The 26,938-nt window shown below is 40.5% G+C and overlaps 1 protein-coding gene across 1 annotated transcript in view; it reads left to right on the forward strand.

Annotated features, from left to right (window-relative positions):
* CHN2 (chimerin 2) overlaps nt 1-26,938 on the forward strand; it is a 295,574-nt gene that overhangs the window by 23,823 nt on the left and 244,813 nt on the right. The gene's annotated exons all lie outside the window — the stretch shown is intronic.

The raw sequence follows: 26,938 nt of genomic DNA on the forward strand, positions 1-26,938 counted from the left end.
CAGGATTCAAGACTGCACTAGCATTGAGATAATTGACAAGGTTGGAAGCCTGCCAAAGCCGTATCTCATGTTGGCTCTTCTTAATGGGACAAATGTGCCCATTTTGAAACCCACTGGCCATGTTTCCTAAAATTGTCTATTGTTTTTTTATGGAAATACTCAAATAAGATCTGGTATCAAATAAGAGTGCTTCCTTTGTCACCTTTTAGCTAATCATTTGAATGAGATTTTGCCCTCTGCCCTTGTTCATGCTTAGGGAATACTTGGGGCTCTGCTCTTCCTAACACTCTATCTCAGGAAACTGGCCCAGGTTTCTGTTGGTTTATGATAGTGGGTCCTTTAAATTTCTGAGACCTCTGACGTAGCCTGGAAAGCACAAGGACCCGTCGATGCATCAGCTTTTTCCTCTATAAAGGAAAAACTGCAAATTTTTTGGTGCAAATTATTGAGGACAGGATAAATTGGAACAAAGGGATAATTAGCATGTTCTCATAGAGCTGTTTGTACTTAGAAAAATAATACTGATTTTAACATGCAGATGCTAAGTTCGAATTAGTGAGTGGATTTAGTTTTAAACCCTTTGGAAGCTATTGGTATATACCTGAAGGTTTAATTACATGGTAATGAAGATGATGTTAAGTTTTTATAGTAGCATGGCTTTTGATCTGCTCTTTCTCCCCAGTTGACTAACAGTCCTCATTAGGGGGAGAAATTCTTCAGAGAATGAGGAATATATATCACAGTCCCTTAAACTTCTAAACATATGCAGAACTTTACAGAAATAATGGGAGTAAACTAACCATTTGTGGTCAGCTGGAAAACTTAACTTTCAGAGAGATATGACCAGCTATACTGACCTAGAAAACTAAATAAGCAGTTTGGAAAATCTGGTTTGTACGTATAATTATTTTCATATTATATCAGGCTGCGCCTTGCAAAGAGCAAACCACAGTAGTTATCTGACCTATTGCTCTACCCTTGCCTTTTCTCCAACACAGTAATTATGTAAGACTCAGCATGTTTTTCACTAAGTATATGTATATGGGACATTCCTTAACTCCAGGAGCCCTCTATCTGGAGGTCACTCAAGTGCTCTGTACCAGTCCTCAGTCTGAATGGAAAAGAAACCTTAAATCAGGACCAATGGTAACATTTATGGATGGGGAGGACCACTGGGAAAGTAAAAGTATTTGGCATCATTAGCTGAAATGTCTCAAAAGTTGTGATGAGTCAGATATTTTTAATTAAAATAGAAAATTAATCTTCAACATGAAAGAGTCTTAACAATGCTTTTCATTTGAATATAAATATTTAGTTGGGATATAGGTAACAGGATGTCTGTAAGGCCCTACAGTCCTTTGGGTTTACTGTTTTTAATTCTGGTTCTTCCTCTAGGAACTTGGAGCAAATAAGAATGATTTCCTTTAGACTGTATGCATGCTTCTAAGGATATCTGAATAAAAGATACATTTCTGATAATTTACCATCTCAGCTTCATCCCTTGGGCAGCAGGCTGAAATGCAATAACTTAACCTGAATGTGAATTAATGCACACATGCAAGGAGGTATGTGTCTCTTCCTGGATTTGAAGGCACTGGCAGAAAAGCAGTTTCATCAGTAGACCCTGGATAGCTTATCATCCTGACTAGCTAGCATAGCAATTAGAAGACATTTACCTTTTGTTTAAAACATGAAAGTGACAGTGGAGTTCAAATATTCATAAAAAGAGGCCTAGCCCATAGCTTTAGCCCTCTTAATCGTACATATAAAAAGAAGACAGTTCGAGTGAAACAATGAATTGGAAGTAATTATAAAGCTATGAAGAGTCCTGAGCCATTTTAATCTTATGTGGGATTGTGACATCCCCTTCTACCCAACCCCCCGCCAACCTTCACCCCACACAATAGCACCTCTGTTCTCAGCTCCTGATTTGGCCCCCTTTTTTTCCTTTAGGTTTGTGCTGCAATCATAAGTGCTAGATAGTGTAAATTACGCTTAGTGAAGGTAGGCACGAGGATGGGTGGAATCACATAATATCTGTGTTAAAAGGTCATGTTCTAAAAAACCTTTAAAGGATCATAGACCGATCTGGTCGTTCTTCATCCTGATTCACCAGAGATGGTTTTTGAAAAAACAGTGGCCTAGACTACGTTCAAGACCTAAGGCATTAGAATCTCCCAGAGGTAAGCCTGAGTGATACCTGTAGGCTCTCAAGGTAATGAAACACCCAGTGTTTCCCCAGCATAGTGAATGATGAGTTACCTAGAGCCTGTGACAAAGGATGGTTCCTGATGCCTATATCACCTGGAAGTTTGTTGGAATTGCAGAATCTCAGGCCCACCCCACACCTACTGAATCTGAATCATTGTTTTAATAAGATCCCCAAGTATTTTTAATGTACTTTAAGTTTAGGAAGCATTTACTAAAAGCCATTAAATAAATGAGAGGGAAATAGGATAACACAAGTGATTAGGACCATGATTAAGTGAAGAAAAATATATCCCTGCAATGAAATTTGGCTAACTTAAATGAAGTTTGGGAAGAGTTTTTGATGACTTAGTAAATGCTTATACTAGAAACTTAACTGAAAAATAAAGGATTGCATAAACAGTATTACATTATCTATACACAAACATGAAAGAATTTCCACTTTTAAAGTCCTGGGAATGTGGTCTAAGTGGCACTGGACTTAGCCTTCTGTTACAAAAAACTGTAAAAGCTGGATATAAACAACTCTTTCAGGCATTGGATAAAAACCAATACAGAGGGGCGCTGGGTGGCTCAGTGGGTTAAGCCTCTGCTTTCGGCTCAGGTCATGATATCAGGGTCCTGGGATTGAGCCCCACATTGTGATCTCTGCTCAGCAGAATCTGCTTCCCCCTCTCTCTCTGCCTGCATCTCTGCCTGCTTGTGATCTCTGTCTGTCAAATAAATAAATAAAGAAATCTTAAAAAAAAGATACAGAAATACGATCATGGAGTGAGAGGTAGGAGAGTTCTCTCAGAGATCCCACATGCACACTGGCTTTCTCTCTGAGAGCATTTTTCAAACAAAGGTCCAGGAAAATAGAAACCAGATAGAACTTTGGTCTCTCTAGACAGAGGAAACAAAGATCAGGCATCAAGGATTTGAGGGTCAGAGTCCCAGAGAGGAAGAAGCTGTAGAGGAGAAGCCCTAAATCTATATAAACATTTTTTGGGGGGGGGCAGGAGGGACACTGAGGAGGATGTCCAACAGTGCCAATTTTATTCCACATCTTACAAGGCAATTTTATTCCACATCATTTATAAGGCAGACCAGAATAGGAGGAGTAATACATCAGTACCTAGTCAGATGACCGCAAGTTTCTATAACAAGTTTACATTGACTACAAGCAAACCTCGTGATGTCAGGTAGTTTCGGCTAAAGCCATTAGCAAGACAATCAACCAGGGAGTGGGTTATGGGAGGTACAGAACAACAAGGACCAACTAAGAATTCATGACCCTGACCACATTGTTCCCTTCTGTAGGGGGAGTGTGTGGGAAGTCATGTAGGTGAGCACACGACACATAGCACAGACCCTTTTCTCAGTGTTACTCAACTTCCCCGTCCTTAACCTTGTCAAGGTGTCCGGACTTTGAAGGATACACAAGTAAGGGCCTGGTTTGATCCTCGATTCCAACCGTGCTGTGGCCTCCAACAACAGGACAGCTGAGTTGTTTAGAGCACCAGGCTAATGAGTCCAAGGTCATAGATTTGATTTTTCTGTGGTATGGATGGTTTATTCTTTCTCTGGAACACAGACTGCTGTTGTCACCCTGCTGGCCATCCTTCAGAAAAGGACCTGGTTCCTTGAACCGGTCGCAGGCTCGGTCAGCTCGGAGCGCGGCCGGAGGCCAGGGTGGCGGGAGTCATTGGGCGCTGCTCTCTGGGGGCGCACTGAGGAGTGGGGCCCCGGGCTCTCGGCTCCTCCGGGCCGGAGAACTATATAAACATTTCTTTAGGCTCTTTGGCCACCCCATAAAACTGTGCATGTTGTGGGGTAAAAGCAGGAAGGTCTAGCAGAGAGAAGGCTGGTGAAAAGGCTGGAGATTCCAAAGGCTGTGGGTGCTGGAGAGATGTGGGAGTTTGGGCTCCTTGAGAATGGCCAGACCTGGATGAGTACTCTCAGCATTCGTTTGAGGCTTTGGAAAGCTAGGAAGCCTAGGGAATAAGGATTCACTCATGCCTTGATAGGATCAAGGTGACCCACAGGTTATTTAACATCTGAACAAAACAAAACTCAGCCTTCCATAAAGAAAAATGACATAATGCAGTTTATATGGTATTGCATCTATGTTGTTTGTCATAAAATTTAAATTATTTTATCTGTGAAGAGACAAAAAAAGTGACCAATAATCAAGAGATAAAGCAGGCATAAAAATAGACCTGGAGATGAACCAGATGTTGGAGTTATTAGAAATGAGCCTCAAATACTTACAAATGGTGTAAAGAAAATGGAAGGCCTGTATTAAGAAAATGTCTTCAGGCAGAAGGAAGGAAATGGTCTCAAACAGACACAATTTCAGGGAGGAACAAAGAACTCCAGAAATGGCAAATATGTGAATATAAATGAATATTGTTTATAGCAACAATAACAATGATAATTTTTGTGGTATTTATAACATCTGTAAAAGTAAAATAAAAATAACACAAAAGATGGCAGGGGTAAATGAAGTTAAACTGCTATAGAGTTCTTACATTCTTAGGAAAAGGTAAAATTACTAATTTAAAGAAGACTGAAAGGAATCAAGGATGTGATTTGTAATTTTTAGGGTAACCATTAAAATAATAATTTGAAAAGGATAGAACTAAAATGCTAATGGGGAGAAAAAAATTTCAAACCATTTGAATGATTTAAAAGGAAGTAGAAAAGAATAACATAGGAGCAGAGAATAGACGGAAAACAATTGTAAGATGGTAGCTTTAAAAGCAACTATATTAGTAATTACATTAAATATAAGTGGTTTCAACATTCCAATGAAAAGATAGAGAATGTCAGACAGGATAAAGGAAACCAACTGTAGTAAGTTTAAATTTTAAGGCATTTTGTAAAGACAAAGAAGGGTTGAAAATAAAAGGTTAGGGATAGATCATACCATGCAAAAACTAACCAAAAGAAAGCTTATATCAACATATTAATAGCAAAGTAGATTTATTTTATAAATTTATTTCTTTTTAGTAATCTCTACACCTAGTGTGGAACTCAAACTCACAACCGGAGATTGAGTCACATGCTCTTCTGTCTGAACCAGGCAGGTGTCCCTCAAAGTGGATTATAAAGCAAGAGTTATTATGAGAGATAAAGAGGGACATTTTTAATTTAATTTAATTTTATTTTTTTTTAATTTTTTTTTAAAGATTTTATTTATTTATTTGACAGAGATCACAAGTAGGCAGAGAGGCAGGCAGAGAGAGAGGAGGAAGCAGGCTCCCTGCTGAGCAGAGAGCCCGATGTGGGGCTCGATCCCAGGGTCCTGGGATCATGACCTGAGCCGAAGGCAGAGGCTTTAACCCACTGAGCCACCCAGGTGCCCCAAGTGGGACATTTTTTAAATGACAAAAGGAGATTATATCAATCCTAAATCTGTAGGCCCACAATAATGCATCTACAAACTACATAAAGCAAACATTGGCAGAACTGAAAGGAGAAATAGACAATCCAGCCTTCTCATATCATCCAGGTAGACATAGCCAATCTACTTAGGCCTTCTAGTGAAACACTGATTTGTTACTGCTACCATTCCCCAAATTAACTGCTATTCTGAAGTTCTCATCATAGCTTAATTCTTGTCTGTTTTTGAATTTTATGTGCATAACATCATATGATATTCACTTCTACACTACACTCTTTTGTATTGAGATTCTTTTACTCAACATTATTTCTTGAGATTCAGCCATGTATCTACCCATGGTTCACTCTTTTTCACTATTCTGCAATATTGTAATTTCTGTACATTTATCTATCTGTGTAGGTTTTCTGCTAATGATAGACTTGGGTTGTTCCCAATTTGGGCTTCCTACAAAAGATGATGCTATGTATATTTTGGTATGTGCATGTACATACGTCATCTATTAAATATATGCCTGTAAATGGAATTGTTAGGTCATGGGGTATGGATATATTGAGCTCTGCAAGGTACTGCCAAACAGTTTTCCAGAGTCATTTCACCAGTTTATACTTCCACCCAACAGTGTATGAAAGCTCTAGTTGTGATATATATATTTACCACTCCCATGTCCCGTTTCTTGTTGACTTAAAACTCTGTTGACTTGTTTCTCTAAAACTCTGCAGGCAGTAATATCCAGTGCTTTTCTATTTCAAGAACAGGAAGCTTTTCATCAAGTGAAAAATAATTACATTTGACCAGTGTTAAAACCATGGCAGTAGCAGAAGTAACAACAAACATGGCAGGAGAGACAGTCCCAAAGGATATTCTGAAGTTAGATCATCCTAAGGCCACTTTCTGGAAGAGGCACAATTAGGTGGAATTGCTGTCCCAATTAAGAAGCCCTTCCTTCTTAATCATTAACTTAATTCTTTTTCCCCCAGAAATGTTCCAATTATGAAAAATTATGAAACCATTTCTGATAAAGTGATATTACATGTGAGTACAGTAAATGTAACTGAAAAGGATAGATTTTTAGGCCATCATCAGATACTACTAAATTTTAACTAAGTTACATACATAACTGATTTACATAACTTAGTTAGGATGAGAACAGACCTCACAAAACAAACACTTTTTCTACGTTTGTTAAATGCACAAATAGGGTTTATTTTTTAAAAACCCTGTGTTGCTCAAGGAGAGATCACAGGAGAGAAAGTCAGAGGCCATGTCTGCTATTTCTAACTGTGTGACCCTAGTCACTTAGTATCTCTGTATCAGGTTTTAAGTTTCTACAAAACTATGGGACATTATATTCTCTGTTTACCAGAAGGATTTCTGTGAAGAACAATTGGCATGCCCATAACAGCTAATCCATGTGGAGATCTAAAGTCAACATAGCATTTTCCATGTATTTTCATTGTTCTGTTTAACATAATCTTATAATTGGTAAATTCAAATGCAAGTTTTTTTAATATGATAAGTCATATTTTTCATATGATAATCTTATTGCTATACATCTCATGTCCAAAGCAGAATGTAGTACAGTCTATAAGTACATTTGCTCCTTCTCCTTTGCCATAGTAGAAAGGAATGGAGAGTATGATTCATAATGAATAAAACACATATCATCTCCTGGAGATAGAAAATAAGGATAAAGGCAGATTTCCATTCAGGAGAACTTATTTGGGCTTTGGAAGTAATTTAAAATGGCTATTCCCTCTGTTGGCAATTTGTAGCCTGCCTGAGTTGACACTTCCCTTTTCAATCACAGCAAGATTGCTTTTAGTTGCAGGGAATTGCTAAAGCCAGAGCTCTGAAACCCTGAAACTGAGCCCTTTTCAAACTCCTTATAGCTTTCAAGCAGATGGAAAAAGAACTGCATCTTCTTTCCTGATTGCCATCAAATGCTTCACGAATTATTTAAATTAATCCAAGATTTGTCTAAATCAAGATGGGTGGAAGATACAGCCTCATTATAGCATTGCCCTGTTATATCTGGACATAGGGGGTTAGCTGGAAAGATATGTTAGCTATCAGTTATGCAAACTTCATTGTAAAGTAGTTGCTGGACTTTTTATGTACATGTGAGATCTAAGCAAGACAATATTGTATATTATGATTAAGTTGCCAGGTGAGTCTACCAAAACCAATATATGAAAAACTTTGTGTGTGTGTGTATGTGTGTACCTTCTGATTGTCTATCTGTATGGAGATATGTACACATATGTTTAGAGCAATATCTCCAAAGATTCTCTTTGTAAAGCTGAGTTAGATTCTATAGGATATTAGTGCTGTAATTAGCATTCCTCTTAATTTCTATCTTGATTTTCCATGATGTAGAAAATCTACAAGTATAACAAAGCCGGTAATCTCACTACATTGCTAAGGTAGAAGGAGACTGAAACTCACCATCTGCTGTGAACTCCTTGAGACCCATTTTGAGGAATCACCACTAATCACAATGGAAAAGGCAACTTACCTCACATGGGGGACAGTTATAATTATTGAGTGGGTGTTATAGTCACTGAGCTTTACTCCAGTTAAAACATTATTCTAAGACATGTCCTACAAGCCATGGGATTAGGCCTTTATTAATAAAACTCCCCAAATGGTATTTGCAATGTGTCATTCCACTTGAGAAGATAAATAGGGTGGAATTAAATTAACACAGAAAGATTACTTATCTTATAATTAAGGACATTGTACAAGAATGAATTTTGAATTTATAGCAGTTTCGGGGTTAGCCGGGGAGACATATTAAAAAACTTTCCTTTTTAAAAAATATCTTTTGAGACATAAATTCTCTGTGGGGAAAAAACATAGAACAATGAGCTGTCTTTTCTCAATTGATTGCCCGTAGCATTCTAAATGCTTTGAAAAATGAAGGGAAATTTAACATTTTAAAATGATCTTTCAGAAATCTGTTATTATAGGGTGGGGGGAACAAATTAAAGTCTTAAAGTATTTAGACTTTGGGAAACTTCCATGATGTAAGCTAGGTAAATCAAGGATAGACCAGTCCACAGAGCATGGTGACATGAAAACACAGACATGAGTCACTGGTTTTTATAGTCAGCTAGAAAAGAAGCACTTTTTAATGTGATTTTTAAAAAAGAAAAATAGTCACTGTTTCGTGACTTGAAGACAGTTACGATCTTCGTTTCTCCTTGGAAACTTCACAGAGCTTTGTCCTGTTTATTTACCATGCATGGTAACACTGTGAGCATCAGCTTGGGTCTGTGATTATTAAGATCTTTGCTAAAACGTCCTGTGTTCTGTCGCAAAGCAGAGTAGTGAGTTGAACAATAACCCAGTTTATACCGTTAAAATAAGAATATCAACTTATGCCAATAAGAAGCAAATTCATACCAATTTACGTATGGTATGAGTTTTTAGGTTTTCTCTGGAATCATCCTGGGGGAATCTTAATTTTGATTTTCACTATCTCTATACATGCCAAAACAATTAACATGAAGAAGATAGTTTTATTGGAAGGCTGGAAAATGGATTTGGATGATCCAGTTTTTCCCTTTGTTCCCCCTAAAATGAATTTCTTAAGTTGGTCTTTATCCCTGCCCCACCCCCCACAAAACAGAGAACCTAAAACCCTGTTTGAAACTGTGGAATATAGAGAGGGCATTCATGTTTTCGGAAGCAAGTTGTACTGTGTCCGGACAGGCAGTTTCTATCATTCGGTGCTTGTGAAAGGAATCATAAGAATTCCCTGATCTCAGGTCATTAGATCTATGGTGAGATGGGACAGGATGTTGCCATTTTGTTAGAATATTCTGGAACTATGCCACCTCAGCCTTTAGCTCAGCATTACCACAGACTATAGCTGTTTTGGCAATGTCAGTGCATCTTGTTTCCCCATTGGCTTCCACTCTCACAGCATCCCACAGGGAGCAGGAAGCTTCTTGACGAGATGTCTCCATGTTTTGCTGGGCACTGTAGCCCACATAGAACCATCAACTCTTCCATTTTCGTACTTTTGACTGAGAGTCACTTTCCCAACTCGGTGATTTTTCTATCATGAGCCACCCGAACTCCATTAAGTTGTTCTTTATACCATAGAGATGGAGGTATTGAGATCTTTGATAGGGGTTATCTCCTGTCCATCATTGCCCCTCCTCCTGCTGGCAAAAGCCCCCCAGCTTTTTTAGGGTTGCCCGCTTTTTCCTAACTATCTTAGTCTGTCCATGTCTGAAGCTTCTGGGGGTGACCTGAGTCCAGCTTCACTGAGAAGACTTCCAGGACTGGGCTAGAAGGGGCACAGGACCCCACTGGAACCAGCAGCTGTTTTCTTGGGCATTCACTTGCTGGATTGAAACTGTGCTCATCTAGCCGTCATACCCCTGTGACCTGGGATAGCTGCATCCCTGTGGGGGCAGAGCTGAGAGATGGGACACTGAGTCCTGATTCATGGTTCCTGAACCTGAATCCAGTAGTGGCTGAAGCTTGGCCGCTGACCTTCAAGCTACCACAGCTTTTTTCCCTCTAGTTTAAATCCATTGGAACTGGGGCTTCTGTCATCTGTCATTTGCAAAAGAAATAACGCTAAGTGATACAAGCCTAGAATCCATGGTCCAAGTTCAAAAGAAATTCATCCCTTCTTTGTTTTATCCTGGGTATTCCCACAAATACATCCCGCCTGCAGAACCTTTCTTTGCCCGTGGATGCTGGCACCCATCAAGCTGATGGTTGGATTTGAGGCCTGGTGTTGTACAACAGATTAAGTTCTCGGCACTAAATATACTTTCAGTGCTAAACATGGTATCAAGTTGCTTAAAATTAAGGTACCTACAAGTCATTGCTTCCTTTTTTTTTTTTTTTTAAGATTTTTATTTGTTTCAGAGATAGAGAGGAGACAGTATGCTGGGAGGCAGGAGCAGAGGGACAGGGACAAGCAGACCCCACACCAACCATGAACTGGACACGGGGCTCGATCTCATGACCCTGAGACTGTGACCTGAGCTGAAATCAAGAGTCATATGCTTAACCGAGTGAGCCACCCGGGCGTCCCTACAAACCACTGCTTCTAATTCACAGAGAAGCTACCTTAAAAAACATATACACACACAAAAATACATGTATAGTTGTATATATGTATATGTGTGTGTGTTAAACCTTTAGAATAACAAGGCCAACAATATTTGATTCATTTCACCTGTTAGATTAAAAAAAAAGCCTTCCCATTGGGCAATACCAGGAAACAAACAACTAAGATAGAAAATTTGACGTGATCAAAGTTCAAGATGATTTGGCTGCAGGCACAGTAGGAAAGGGGGTTGTTTGTCTCTTATGACCCCAGGTTTCTAGGAGGCCAGTCCACCCACACATGTCAGGGCAAGATGCCAGGTGAGCGAGCCTCAGCCACTGGAGCCCCGTTCTTCTTCCTGCACTCTGGTTTCACGCCCTCTCTTCCGTTCGCTCCCACTCTGTTCCAGTTTGGCCCGAGTGCCAAGCAGAGTGACGTGCTTTCCTTTCTGGCCCATGAACTCAAGGATGGAATTAATATCTGGCATTAACCCTTAGAGCTCCTACGTTCCCTAGTCTGTTGGACCAACTCCTGTCCCCTCTTGACCTCCCCTGGGCTCAGAATGCTATTTCCGTCTTCTTTACAAACATACGGTGGGGCGAGGGGGAAGGTTGAGATGAAAGAGTAGCTCATAGAGAAAGGACAAAGTGATATCTTCCTACACATGTCTTTACCTTATCTAAAAATACCTCCCATAGGCAGACAAGACGAAGAAGTCAGGCATATGACATATGCTTCCTCGTGCACCACTCTGTAACATTATACACTTGGATTACAGAGTCTGGATATCACAGCCATAAACATATGTAAACGTTTTTATGTTTTGTTAAAAAGGGAAAAAAAATCACTGATGATGTATTATCTTAGCTGTTTATGAAAATCAATTAACCATATTCCCAAGATCTAGATAAGAAGAATGACAGCCACTTCAGTACATAGCTATGATCATAAGTATGATGGTATTTTTAATTTGGCTTGATTTCACCATTTGCTACAGCTGTGTTTTATAGATTAGAATCCTAGGACTGGAAGGAACCTTTAGCTGAGGAATTGGAAAACGACAGCTTCCTGACCCAATCCAGCCTGCCACCTGTGGTTATAAATACAGCTTTACTGGAACCTGGCCACATCCATGAGCTTGAGTATTGTCTAAGGCTGCTTTCACATATATCAGCAGAGCTGAGTATTTGTGACAGTGACGGTAAGGCCAGCAGAACCTCTAAAATATTTACTCCCTGGCCCTTTATAGAGAAAATTGTGCTGACTTTGCTTTAGCAGGAGATCTAAATTCACTTGTTTATTTTCTGGAATAATTGTATTTTTCTTGCCTCAGAAAAGTATCTTTCCAGTAAGTAAAGATTTCCAGGGATGAAGATTTGTATTACCTCGTTGTATTCCAACTCTTATCAGCCAAAAATTCTTCATAAACGTAACTTGCCTAAATCCTTCATGATACAATGTAAACCCAGTTCCTCTTTTCTTTTCTTCTTCTTTTTTAATCTCTAGTTGGGTTGTTTTTGTTTTAGCCCCTCAATGAAAGCTTTTTGTGTATTTAAAGATTATCAAATGGTCTGGTTTTTGTCTTTCCCCTCATCCCCTGCCAGGATGAAATCCATCCCTTTTAATATTCCCAAACCTTGGAATTTTGTGTGTATGGCTTATCTATGAAGGCTTCTCCATTCCTCGTAATGATAATTCTTTTATCTAGAACTGGACATTGTACTCTGATAATATTTGCCAGTTACAAAGTACAGTAAGGTGTCTAACCCGTTTGCGTCTGGGAACACCTTGGGAGGCCAGCTAGGGTTTTTACTAAGCCCATTTTGCAGACGAGGGGCAGTGAGGCTCAGCGCGGTTAGCTGTCTGGCTGGTTATCACACAGCTAGGAGCTAGTAAACCTCTTCTGGTTTACCACACGGCCATTTGCTTTGCAATGAGCCCGGCAGGAGGGCCTGTGACAGTTCTGAGCTATATTGCATGTGTCTGACACAATACTGCTGGCCTTGGGGGGTTGTTCTGTCCTTCGTTGTGTATCTGCCGGCTCATCTTCAGCCCACTGTTTGTACGTGGAGCCAGTGCAAAGTGGGCCCTTAGTCCGCTATTTCAATACTGTTACCCTGTTCCTTGGCCATGGCGCACAAGGTATGTGTTAGCGGAAGAACTGGAGCAAAGTAGGGTTAAGTTGGCAAAAACGCATCACCAGTAGGAGAAAAGGTGCATGCTTTTGTGGGAGGATGCTGCTCAGTGGTGCCATCTTTCTCTAAAAAGGGTGATATTATTTAGGTATCTTTTGGCATGACTCAGAGCCCGCCGGTCCCTGTGTCCTAGCTGTGCCATTTGTCTCTTCTAGCGTCCTGAATTCAGTAGTCTGCACAAATTACTTTTATTTTGGAGCCTATCTTTGAAGATACTCTCTGCAATTCTCTTTTCTCATTGCCATTTGGTGTTAACATGAAATTCAGAATCATTAATGAGGATGTTAAGCAACAAAAACAGAGATACCTCCTTAATAAAAATATATTGTTCTCAGCCAAGGACAAAGACAGCATAGGGGCCCTGTTCTGGAAATATGGAAAAAAACAAAAACAAAAACAAAAACCAACAAAATCATTACTGCACTTTTGGGGGTTGTTTCCTGATTTATTTACTTTAGCTTTTTAGATGTTTCTTTGGGGACCAAATTATAGCCCTGATACTATCATTAGCACTTTAGATTATTGGTTCCAGGGTATAAGGGAGATGTAAGCTGCTTCTTGAACATTATGCAGTTTTAGTTAAATCTAACAGTGCTTCCTTTTTTGGTTGTATGTTGCTTATTGTTCACCTCTTATCATGGTGTGTGATCACAATTCCTATATGCAGAGATCATCTTACTAATTGAATTCCTTACTGTATGTCTTCAGGTTATTGTAGTGTAAGTATTTGTTTTATTACTAATAATATTAGTCAATCATTTGAAGCATAAGTCACTTTTCCTTACACAAACAGTGGCAAAATTTCCCCCCAGTGTCTTTGTTTCTGCATCATAGAATTCCTGGTGAATGCCAGGAGCAGAAAGGGCGCACTTGAACTACTGAGTCCCTCCCCACCCCCGCCCCTGGTAGCTGAGAGAGGCCAGTGCGGGGGGTTCATAAGCAGATTTGTAAACCTAGGACATTTCATGTTGACATTATTGGGAGACAATAGATAGATTCAGGAACTTGTTGTCATTTTATAGAATTAGAATGAGATGGGACTTTAAAATGGGAATTTCTCTTTTCTTTCTTTTTTTCAGTCTTTCTTTAAAAGCTACTTAAAAAAAAGACAAAAAAACCACCATTCCTTTGTATTTCCTTAACCTTCTTTCTAGTTTAGCGGCCAGCTCTTATTATCATCTGGTCAGATTTCTTCTCATCCTTTTATGTGTACCGCCAGGAAGCCTTCCTAAATCATTCTCCCAGACTCACAGCTGCCTTCTCCCTTTGAGAAACAATATACCCTAGCTCTTCTTCTTCTTTTTCTTCTTCTTTTTTTTTTCCTGTAGAGTTACATTCAACAGATACAATTTCCGTGTCTAAGAAGCAGTCACCCTTAAATTTTGCAGGCTTAATTTCATTCTGGTAGTTTCAAACCCCTGGCAAATGACAGGAAGGACCTGATATTTATTTCCATCTGAGAACAGAGTGCATCTTTTTCAAAGTGTTGGGTTTGACTGAGGCCCTCTCTTTCCTTCAGAGCTGACCGTGTGTCCCCTTGCTGTGCACTCACATATTTTAGACTTGTCGACTGTCCGTTGAATGCGGGTGCCATTAAATTTTTCAGGCTTCTTTCTAAACGGTTATTTATGTGCCCTATGAAAACTTCAGTTATTTTTATGATGGACATTATTTTAAGGGAACAGTGATGACAATGACTATTCATTGATTGTTTTCATTGAATTGTCTCTGTGGGTCTGTAATATGGTCTGAAGTTCCATTGTCCTTTTTTGCTCGAAGGTTTTCTTTATTTCTGCAATTTATATTGTATTTTTTACCCAGCAATGCCCTTTTTTCTTTATTTTTTCTCTATGTTCAATTAAAGAACACACGAATCACAGAGATTCAGAGCTTGAGTTCCAGACCTCCTCCTGTCACCAAACTAGGTGTGTGACCTGGACAAGAAACATCATCTCTTTGTGCCTCATTTTTCTTTTCTCTAAAAACAGTGGGGATTAAATTACCAAACTCCCTCAGCAGTTGCAGGATTAAATGAGTTAAGTCATGTAATGTGTTTAGAAAGGAGCCTGGCATTTGGTAAATGCGTAACAATGGCAGCAATCATCATCGTACTTATTATTGTCTCCTGAAGAGCGAGCATCAGATCAAAATCAGTGTATCTTCAAAATTCCTTACAAAACTTCTTTTTTAAAATTTATTTATTTATTCATTTGAGAGACAGAGAGAGAGTGAGCACAACCAGTGGGAGGGGCAGAGGGACAGGGAGAAGCAGACCCCCGCTGAGCAGAGAGCTCAACCACAGGGCTCGATCCCAGGACCCTGAGATCATGACCCAAGCAGACACGTAACCCACTGAGCCACCTTGGCACCCCCTTTACCAAACCTCTTAATAGAAGTAGGTGCTCAAGGAATGTGGTAAATAACTGTGGTAGGCAGAATACTGGCAAGATGCCCATCTCCTAACCTCTGGGACCTGTGAAGATGTTATGTTACAAGGCAAGGAAGACCTGAGACTGCAGGTGGAATGAAGGTTTTTGTCAGCGGACTTTGGGATGGGGAAATTATCTTGGATCTTCTAGGTGGGCCCAGTTATCCACAGGAGTCCTTTAAATGTGGAAGAAGGAGGTAAAGGAGTCAGCGTCAGAGGCATTTGAAGTGAGAAAGTCTCAGGGGGCTATCGTGGGTCTTGAAGATGGAAGGGAGTCACCAGCCAAGGGCTATTGACAGCCTTGAGAAGCTGGAAGAGCCAAGGAAATGGATTATCTTCTCCTTAAGGCCTCCACAATTAACACATCCCTGCCAACACCTTGATATTAACCCACTGAGACCCATTTCAGGCTTCTGACCACCAAAACTGTTGTATAACAAATCTGGGTTATTTTAAGCGACCAAGTATATGATAATTTGTTAAAGCAGCAATAGGAAACGAATATAGTAACCAACTGACTGGGTGAAAAGATTAACTATTTAAGACAATGGCATCAAAGAAAGACACCAGTGAAAGAACTTGTACATTAGCAAGATGTAATGGCTGGAACCATTTCTTAAAGCAGTAGATTCTAGAATTTGGTTGGTCAGACTCACTCCTGTAAAATAGCTCACATGCACATAAACATAAGAGTTTCCATAAAGTTTCCGAGGCCTGCAAACCACCTGAAGCCTTCCACTGACCCTAGGTTGTGACCCTGGATTTGCAGGAGATTTATTAAGACTTGGCAAATGACGTGGCTTTCGGGATGAGCCTCGGAGCATTCACTACCGGACTGTCAGAGCTGTCTGCTGCTCTGAGGTTCTTCTGAGTAGCCAAAGGTTCTGTGAGTATAAAGGTAATTTAGACGTTTGGGCTCCCTTTTCAGTCAAATTGAAAGCTTAGAACTTTATTCTCTTTTTGCCTCTACTGTGACAATGTTAAGTCCCAAGTCACATGCCCCTTCTGTACTCATATTCTCCCTTTTTTAGGAAGGACTAATTAAATGGGTATTTTAAAAAGTAATTTGAAACCCAAGATAACATGAGAGTGATGGTTACCTTTAATGTGTCTTATCTTGAAGGTCTTGTTTATTTTAGAGCAGTCATAGAAACAGGTTTTATCTCCATTATCCTAGCAAGGGCTAGAATTTATGGAAGATAGCACAGGTACTTGTCAGCTAGCATGATTCCATTTACTCATTCAGTAAGTCTTGATCCAAGACTGACTAAATACCAGGCATGCATGGTATTAGGAATGAAGGATGCCAATGATAGAGAAGCTGGATGTAGATCTTGTTCTGGAGGTTATAATCTTCTTCTGATCTTTGTTAAAAAGTAAGTACACCTTGGAGGTATGGTTTCAATGTCTCAGTCATTGTATACCTTATAGTGAATGAGTTTATCAGATCTTATCTTGAAAATAAGCTTTCACCAGAGGAGGATAGGAAGTTAGAAGTACAAAACGAGCCTGAGGGGAAAGAGTGGGATTCCGGTTAGGAGATAAGAAAGGCTGATAAGAGCATCAGGGGCCAGCAAATAATACTTTCACTCCTCTTGGAGTGCCCTTCCAGTAGATCCAGAGTATTCTTTAAAGGTGCCTGTAAAAGAGTATGTAGGCAACAGAGGACCTGTGGCATGGTCACAGGCCAGCAGTGTGCCCCTAGACTTGGTTTGAAGCGCATTTGCGACTCATTAGTGTGTCCGGCGTTTCTCACAAACCTCTGCTGGAGTCAGCCATGGCTGTTGGTGAGGTTGTTCCTTGAAGGTGAGTAAGAGCTGCCACAAGGTGATCTGTGAGTTCACAAGTGACATCAACCTCTTTGACATTAGCCTGGTTGCATGAACGCCTGGGACTTTCTCAGCCAGGATTTGCTAGAGGACAAACATGGGAGCAAAAGCAGAGTCTTGTGCTCCTTTCCTATTGCTGCTGTAGCAAATTACCCCAAACCTCATGGCTTCTAACACACATTTACTCTTGTAGAATTCTAGAGGATCATAATTTTAAAATGGGTTGACAGAGCTGCATTCCTTCTGGAAGCTCTAGGGGAGAATCTGTTTTCCTACTTTTTCCACCTTCTAGAGGTTGCTCACATTCCTTGACTCATGGCCCTACATCCCTCTGGCCTCTGATTCCTTTCTTACCTCTTCTCTCCCACCCAACCCTCAGCCCCCTTCCTTTTGTAAAGACTCTTGGGATTATATTGGTCCTACCCCGGTAATCTAGGCTCATCTTCCCGTCTCAGAATCCTTAACTTCATCACCTCTGCAAAGTCCCCTTTGCCATGTAAGGTAATGTATTCACAGTTTCCAGGGACTGGGACCTGGACATCTTTGGGGCCATTATTCTGCGTACCACAAGGATGACAGCATCAGAGCAACCAGAGTACTTTACAAAAGGCCTTTAAACTAACACCTCAGCCCCATCCAGTTTTGGAGCCAGAAAACCTTTATAACGCCCCGAGATGGCCCGTTTTCCATTACAATCTGTGTGATATAAAGTGTTTTAATGTGATTAGAATTAGCTACATCTTATCTCACATTTGGCTCAGTGGGGAAAATGGGAAAACGGCAGATTTCCAGGCTCTGTGCTTTGCCTTTGCAGGTCTGCAAATTCCTCATCAGATTCCTGACTGTTTCCGTAGCTCCTCATCCCACTGCCTTTTAGAGTGTGCCTCACACTGCATTTTTTGGACAGATATGACATAACTTTTCAAGATGTGTTTTTCTAAAGCTGTTAGGAAGATTTCAACTTTATGTTCTCATCGTCAGGTGTCATCACGAAGCTTATTTTTTTCCAGATATCTTCAAAAGTCTGGTGGAAAAAGAAAGGGGGGTGGGGGGAAACGCTTCAGTGGAGCGAAGACCTTTGCCAAATCTTCCCTGGGTGCCTTTCTGCTGGACATCTACCCTCCAGGCTTAAGCAGAGAGGAAAGCTGGACTCAAGGCCAAGCCTGGAGGTAGGAGATCAGCGGTGAGCCAGGAGGTTAGGCAACAGGGATGGAAGCCTCAGGACCAGACAAATGAATGTTTCAAAAACCAGAGAATAACCCAGGGAAAGCGGGACAAAGGAGGGCCTGAATAAATGAGGGCCTGAATGAAGGGGCCACATCTTGTGCATGAAAAATTCTGGTCACAGTCTTTTATACGTGACTCTAAGGGTCAGGGTAAGATCTAAAAGGTGTAGACCTGGTCTTTGTACAATACAGTGTGGTATATATATATGGTGCTGTAAATTGCTGTCACTCAATCATTTGAATCTCTAATCACTTAGAGACCCACCATTTTTTAAAGTGAAGGCTTAAGGCCTAATACATGTATTATGCCCAAATTTATTTATTTATTTATTTTTTAAAGATTTTATTTATTTATTTGACAGACAGAGATCACAAGTAGGCAGAGAGGCAGGCAGAGAGAGGAGGAAGCAGGCTCCATGCTGAGCAGAGAGCCCGATGTGAGGCTCAATCCCAGGACTCTGGGATTATGACCTGAGCTGAAGGCAGGGGCTTTAACCCACTGAGCCACCCAGGCACCCCATTATGCCCAAATTTAATGGTGTCAGGCAGACTACTAAATCTTTGTTCACTGGGAATGATATGTGAGTATAATCTTAAAAAAAAATATATATATATATATATATATATAAAATGCACATTATATATATACACACATACATATATGTATATAAAATCATTAATTCAACAAACATTTATCAGTCATCCAATTTTTATTGGACTATGTGCTAGAGTCTTCTAGGCACTGAGGTTATAGTATTTAGCAAAACACATTGAATTCCTGTCTTTGAGGAACTTCTAGTCTAGCTTGGAGTGATAGACAGCAAACAAAACAAGGTAAAATTTGGAGAAGGAAAAATAGGGCAAGAATGGGGATGTAGAGTATCGAGGAGGGTTGAGTTTGAGATAGGGTGGTCAGAAGGGCCTTTCTGAGATGGAAACCTTTTAGTGAAGTCCAAAGGAAATAAGGAGGTTGGTTAGTGGATAGCTGGTGGGGAAGAACCTCCTAGACAGAGTAACAGCAAGTACAAAGTAACAGCAAGTACAGAGAGGGGACACCATGCCTGGAGTATTTGAGGAACTGTAAGAAAGTCAGTGTGGCTGGAGTGGAATGAGTGAGAGGGGAAAGGGTGTAGGAGATGAAGGTGGCATGTGTGAATGGAGTATGATTCACAGGTCTTGGGACATCTTGTAGATCACAGCAGAGCTGTGTCACTCCAAATGAATGGGAAATCATTGGAAAGTGCTAGGTAGAGCAGTGGTGTAACCTCTCTTTTATATTCATAGGATTGTTTTGGCTTCTGTGTTGAGAAAGGACTGAGGTGTATAAGCAGAATTAGGGACAGCATTTAGGAGACTATTCCAATGATCTAGGAGAGGGATGATGGCTGGAACCAGAGTGACGGCACTGGGGTTGGTGACATCGGGTTGAATTCTGGGGATATTTTGAAGGTAGAGCTAGAGCAGAATTTGCTGATGGACTAGAGGTGGGGACAAAAGAATGTGGAGTCAGGGGTAACATCAAAGTTGTTAGCCTGAGCATCTAGAAGAAAAAATGAAGGTGCATTAACTGCAATGGAGAAGATGATAGGAAGAGCAGGTTTGGGAGGAACTATCAGTGGTTCAATTTGGATATATTCATTTTGATGTACTCATTAGACCTATCAAGGAGGCATGCCGATATAGGTATGGTCTGCAATTCAAAAGAATGGCCCTGGATGGAGACACCATAGAGATACCAGTTTAATTTTCACTATTACACTTCCTAAAAACCACTGATTCTAGCTTTCACTTGTCACTGCTTTTCACTGCACCTTTACATTTGCCCTAAGTGACAGAGATCTTATAAAAAGCTCTTGTCCCCTTGGTTCCAGGCTTCTGTCCATATTCTGGTCTGTTTTTTCCAGTTCCCATCTGTTTCCATCAATGTTTGGAACTTCTTCCTGAGCCTAGCCACAGGAGGCTGCGCAGTGTCCAGAGAGTTAAATTTCTTGAGTGAAGTGGGGGGCATGGTGGACTGTAGAACACATGCCCCACCTACAGAGAGCAGCACTGTTCTACTCCCTCTGGGGCCTCTAACTAGGGAGGAGGACCCATTGTGGCCAGTTATAGTTAAAAAAAAAAAAAGAAGAAGAAGAAAAAAGAAAAGAAAAATTAAGCCAGAAATCTAGTTTTTTAAAAAAATGTGCCGTCTCCTAATATTTAAACATTGGCAGTTAACTAACACAGTTTTCAAGACTCTGTGAGCCAAACAAAATATATTTGAGGACCAAATCCAATCCACAGGGCAGTCAGCCTTTTACCACTGAGGAGCCTGTTAGACAGGCCAGTTGGCTGGGTTTGGGGTCTGGCCACTGGACAGAACCTCTTGGATTGTCCATCTTGGTTCCCCCAGTGCAGGCAGAGGGTATGAAATACCTACTCTAGGGAGTTACCAAGGGACACTGTTCCCTGAGACTGGATCCTAAGGGCTCTGCTTTTCTGGAAAGGATGACAAAACACCTTCCCCAGGACCTCTCTGAAGAACATTTTGTGTCCTGTTCTCCTTCATCCCCTTCCCTTGTAATATTGTATCTCACTTCAAAAACAGAATGAGTATTGATCCGATCTTGTAGGTGAGACAGGTAGAGACTATTGAATCAACACCTCTGTCTTAAATACTTGATGGTAGAAAAGATTGCAAAATAGTAGTTTCAGTGTTATTGTCATTCAGTAGCTGAATGATAATCTGAGGGAGAAAGTTAGTCTCAGGACAGGTAGAAGAAACTATATATTTTTTCAACAATTATATATTGAATACTTGCTGGATGCCAGTTCTTTTACTATGCGCTGTGTGTACAGAAAAAGGATAAAACACAATCTGCTCCTAAGAGAGTCACAGCCTAGTGGAGGAGACAAATATGACAAGAAACACATTGTAGCAGTGTGAAAAGAGCAGCAGGACGGAAATGGCACAGAGCAAAGTCCAGGGGTAGAGGAAGAATTTAAAAAAAAAGAGAGAAGTATTTTTGGAGGTGGTGATAGTTGAGCCAAGTTTTGAAAAATGAAGAGCAATCTGTCGTGTAGGCACTGGGGGAAAGCATCCTAGCAATACAAATAGTATGTGCAAGGCTTGAGAGGTATAGAGTAACATGAAGGAGTTAAGGAACTCTAGTCACTCAAGAACTTAAAATGTAAGGAAATAGGTAAAGCTAGGTGTGGTAGGACAGGGTAAGAGAGAATACCAGAAAGAAAAAAAAAAGAGAGAGAGAGAGAATACCAGGTTGCAAGTCCTGAAGAGCCTTGTCAAAGAGGAGCAAAGAGGGACCACGCTTTTCCCATCTTCAGAAGAAGCTTCTGTGACCAACATATTCTTGGTTGAGAGGCACACAAACAAAAATGCCATATCTTCCAAAATTTATGTCAGGAGGAGAGCCACTATCAATCTGAAGCCATGAAAAAAAAGTCTGATGTAACTTTAATTAATTCCCTTGAGACCTCATGCCGTTCATATAAGACATGGGACATAATAATAATGTCACATGCTTATATGGCGTTTCCTTTGCAAGGAATTGTCCCAAAGGCTCTATATACAAAAATGCCATGATTCACTGAATTCTCAAAACCACCCGATGATGTAGTAGGTCCCAAAGTAGTTAAGTGACTTGTCCAAGATCATACAGTTGTAAGTGACAGGCGTGGAACCTATGCAGGCTGCCTCTAGAGTTCTTATTCTTAACTATCCTTCTATTATGCTTGCATCTGGTCTTTCTCATCAGAGGCTTTGGAAGGTGAACAGTAAATGTCCAGCAACCAGAGATCAGGCTGTTGTGTTTATATAAAAGCATTTCTTTGGTACTGTTGAGAGTCACAATTATGAATGCAAATGATCAGAGACCCTGTCTTCATTCAAAGGCAACTATGGCTGTGCCCTGTGTCCTGTTGGCTTTGATGTCACTTCCGTGTTTATATAACATAGCACAGCCCATCACCACATCTTCTGAGGCAGTCAGTGATCTGTCTTGGTGGAAACAGAATAGGTCCCTCCATACCTCAAGATCTTTGGAGGGCTGGGTTCGTGTAGGTAGACTTTTTAAGTGGAATTAAGTCTCCATTATGTTCAGGAAGCATTGCAGTTTCTCTTTGATTCTTACTGTGCGTTAGTTAAGAGGTGTCTTGGATAAAGAAAGGCACAAGTTTAAATGCTGAATCCTGAAGTGAGATTCTTTGACTGTTGTCTGAAAAAGTTTGCAGCACTGACTTTTCTTCTTGAAAAAAAGAAAAAGGAAAAGAAGAGCAACCGCATTTCTAGGAGGAAAGCAGTAATTGTGGTTCGCAGGGTGAATGCTTGTTTTTTTCTAGCATGACTTTTTTTTTTTTTTGAAACGAACTTCAAACCTTCCATGCATGTTAAAGGTATTCCCATGTGCAGGGAAACAAATTCATTTTCATTACTGCCTTTCCTGCTTATGTAATCAACAAACAAGGGTGGAAATAAATATTACCATGAGAGATATTTGTAAAAATTTAAAAGTAGACATATTTTGTGTTTTCTGTGGAGTAGCTTAGTTATTTCAGAATTCCATTGTAATATCAGTTGTTAGTATATTTTTAAAAATAGGATAAGGGGAGAAAATTACAGAAAATGGCACTAGCTGGTTTTTTTAATGCTATGGAAAAATGCAAAGAACAAAAAAAGTGACCTTTTATTGCTTCTTCTTCTGTTCTTATGTCTCATTTTTCATAGAACAAATCTAATTTCTGACATTTTTCTGCAATTGGGATCATTATTATCCACCTAATGTAGGTGCATTTCACTTTAGGTCATAGGCAGAATCCTGGAAGGTTACGTAATAAATCAGTTTCCTAAGTTGAATCTTTTAAAATGCACTCACATAAAAAGAACTCCTCATTGGAAAGGTATTCGATGGAGCATCTTTTGGAAAATGAATAAAAAACATTTAAATGAAGATATCTCAATTTCCCTATTTTTAAAATCCAGATGTCAGTATTCCCGTTTGTAACAAAGTAGGCATGTTTGTGTATATAAGTGACACAATTTTACTCTGTGTATGCTAGACAGATTCTGAATTAGAAGAATCTTAAAATACTCCATAAATTTACTTGCAAAATATGAGCAGGTAGGTGTTATCACTTGTCGGCGTGGAACAAATTACAACAGTGAGACAAGAAGAATTTCAGCAAGCCTCAAGGCTATCAAGGGAAGAGAGTCCAAAATTCCCACATTTTTTTGTGAGTGTGTTTGCTAGTATATCCTTTCGATCTAAAATTACATAACTTAAATAAGTCTGAAGGTAACTGCAGTCCTTTGCCCTCATAAATCTATTTTTAGGCACCAAAAGTGCACCCAAGTCGAACTACCAAGCAGGGTCCTGTAGGTTCTGAACATTCAGTGCCTCCTTTTTGAAAAGAAGTTGCCTGGAGTAACGGCACACTGGATTGTTCTATTGTTAACATTAAGGAGGGAACTTCCTGATTTTTTTTCCCTCATTTTTATTTGGTGGTTTCTAAACTAAAAAGGAAACATTGAATGGTGCTTAATTTCAAGTCTACTGGTTAATATGTTATTTTCTTTCCTCACACCCACTTTCCCTTGGCCCACCATATCGTAAGTGGTGAGTTTACTTACTTCTGCTCTTGTGCACTCATTTCCGAGTCTGGGATTTCCCCTTCTTCTTGGTTGTAATTTTGACATAGAAGAGAGACTGCTGGGGAGAGAAGGTGGCATAGAGAACAGAGGTGACCGTGGTTAACCACTTTCCTTGGCTGGGGAACAAAACATCTGCAACTGTGAAGACACAGTTCAAGTTTTAACCAAGGCACTCTTGTAAGTGACTGAACCCTCCCCGGGCACTTCCGTTATTCTCTGTAAGAATTTTAGAGCAAGCATTCATACGTTAAGACAGCAGGGCTGACTCCAGCATGATGGCTGGTGGGTCTTGTCTCCAGGAGCAGTGTAGCCTATTGACAGCAAGTGGAGGGCTGTGTTGAGGGTGGTGAGGCTGGTCTGGATTCAATAGGAAAGAGTGCCCTGATCAATTAGAAATGTCTGCCTTAGGTGAGGGATTAGAAGATGGTGGTGTGTCCGCTCAATATTGTAGTCTCTCTATGGTGAGTGTTCTAGCTGCTGACTAGTAATTGAGAAACCAGTGATTTCATCTCAGTTCTGCCCCTAAGTAAGCAGTGCAACTTTAGCAAGTTAACTTACCCTTGGCTTTGCCCTCCTGGTTTCTCAGGGGGGAGTGGACTCTGTGAAACTTCCAGGTCTCAGATTCGGTGATCCCATGCCAGGCTGCTTGTAACTGTTCATTGTTCAGGAAATGAGTCCTCAATCTTCATCTTCAACTTTTAGGTCTCTCTCAGTCTGATGCTACACTACTTTTCAGGCCATATCTTCAATTTCCTATCATTGCTGGCCAGGCCAGATACCCATGGTATCTATCATGCTTTATACTTTCCTCTTGTGATCTCTTTTGTTCATAATCTCTCTAAACATAATGTCTGTACCTTCCCCTCTTGATTATCAAAATACCACCCACTTTTAAAAACTTTGAGCCTCATAGAACTTTTTCCTGGTAGAACTTTTTTTTTTTAAAGATTTTATTTATTTATTTTATTTTTATTAATTTATTTGACAGAGAGAGACAGAGCAAGAGAGAGAATACAAACAGGAAGAGTGGGAGAAGGAGAAGCAGGCCCCCCGCTGAGCAGAGAGCCCAATGCAGGGCTCTATTCCAGGACCCTGAGATGGTGACCTGAGCCGAAGACAGAGGCTCAACCCACTGAGCCACCCAGGCGCCCCTCCCTGGTAGAACTTTTAATACTCAACAACCTATTCCCACAGGCTAAGCATCTGCCGGTTTGCCTATAGATCCTGTCTCAAGTTCATGGTGGGCAGAATTTCTGTCTCAGTCACTCATTGTCTGAGGCTCTCTTCAATGTCTAATCAGGCTAACAAAAAGTAGCAAACATTTCTTTAAAGAGCAAAATAAAGGCCAAAGCACAGCAATAGAAATAAAGTGGCAAGGAGAATCATTTACATCAATATACTAGTAACTGTTGAATTTGGGCAACACAGTATGGCAAGTACTTCAGTGGGAACAAGTAAGTGGAGGACATAGTCCCTGTCTTCAAGGATCTTTTGGCTTATCATCCTCAACATTGTCATCACCATCATTCATCGTATCTTCCATTTATTTAGTACATATTCTTTACCACATCTCTTGTATACATCCTAAATTCTTAGAACAACCATTATCAGAAGAAGCTTCTGTGACCAACATATTCTTGGTTGAGAGGCACACAAACAAAAATGCCATATCTTCCAAAATTTATGTCAGGAGGAGAGCCACTATCAATCTGAAGCCATGAAAAAAAAGTCTGATGTAACTTTAATTAATTCCCTTGAGACCTCATGCCGTTCATATAAGACATGGGACATAATAATAATGTCACATGCTTATATGGCGTTTCCTTTGCAAGGAATTGTCCCAAAGGCTCTATATACAAAAATGCCATGATTCACTGAATTCTCAAAACCACCTGATGATGTAGTGGGTCCCAAAGTAGTTAAGTGACTTGTCCAAGATTATCGCCTTATTATAGCATTATCGCCTCTATTTTACTGATGACAGAGTTTACCCAAAGAGTTGAAGGGACTTTCCCAAGGTCACACACGTGGTATGGGGCTGACTGGCTTCATAACCTGTGCTGATTCTAGCATATGCTGTTGTCACCTTAGAGGGGAGCATATGACAAGGACAGGCAGTTTGTTCAGCATGCTTTCTACTTTCTCATCTTCAAGCCTTTGCTCATGCTCCCAGGCCACTTGGAATGCTCTCTCCTTCCACACCTCTCAGCATGTGCAAATGCTTCCCACACTTCAAGAAATCAGTCTCAGATAACTCCTTCTTGGAGCCCTTCCTGCCTCACTCTTCTAGCTGGGCCTGTGATAATGTGGGACTGTCTACACTTATGTAAAATGAATGGATCAATGCCAACTTCACCTCTTTTTTCATTACGAAGGTTCTGAGGTTGAGGTAAGAACATCTAATGAAAAGTGACCAGAGAAATCTGTTCCATTTAGCAAACATCTGTTGAGCACTTGGCAAGACCTGGGTGGCATAGAGAGGAAGACTCTCCCAGTATTGGAACAACTGTTCTCTGCTTTATGGAAGAGGCTGTGTTGACACCCATGATGAGATCATCGTCTGGGATTTATGTTTCATGGTGAGAATTACTTCTTGCCTCGGGCAGACGCAGAGAGGTTCCCAGAGTTCTCTCGTCCTCTTCCTGGTCCTGATCCAGGCAGCCCGGAGGGTTGAGAGATAGCCAGTGGGGAGCAGTGGACAGAGTCTTAAAAGGAACTTATTTGCTAGGAGCTGCAAAACCAGAATAGGTTTCTGGAAGACAGTGCTTCTTTCCTCTATCCAGGGGTGAGGGGTCAAAGTGAGGCCACTAGCAGCAGAGTTTATATTCATTGATCTTCCCAGGAGTAAGGGGCGAGACTGGAGTGTGGTGTCCACATCTTCCACAGGGACCATTGAACCACTGCTTGTAAGTGCTGTGGATTCCAAGGTAAATAATGCACAAC

This window comes from Lutra lutra, chromosome 11 (assembly GCF_902655055.1).
Source record: "Lutra lutra chromosome 11, mLutLut1.2, whole genome shotgun sequence".
NCBI lineage: Eukaryota > Metazoa > Chordata > Mammalia > Carnivora > Mustelidae > Lutra > Lutra lutra.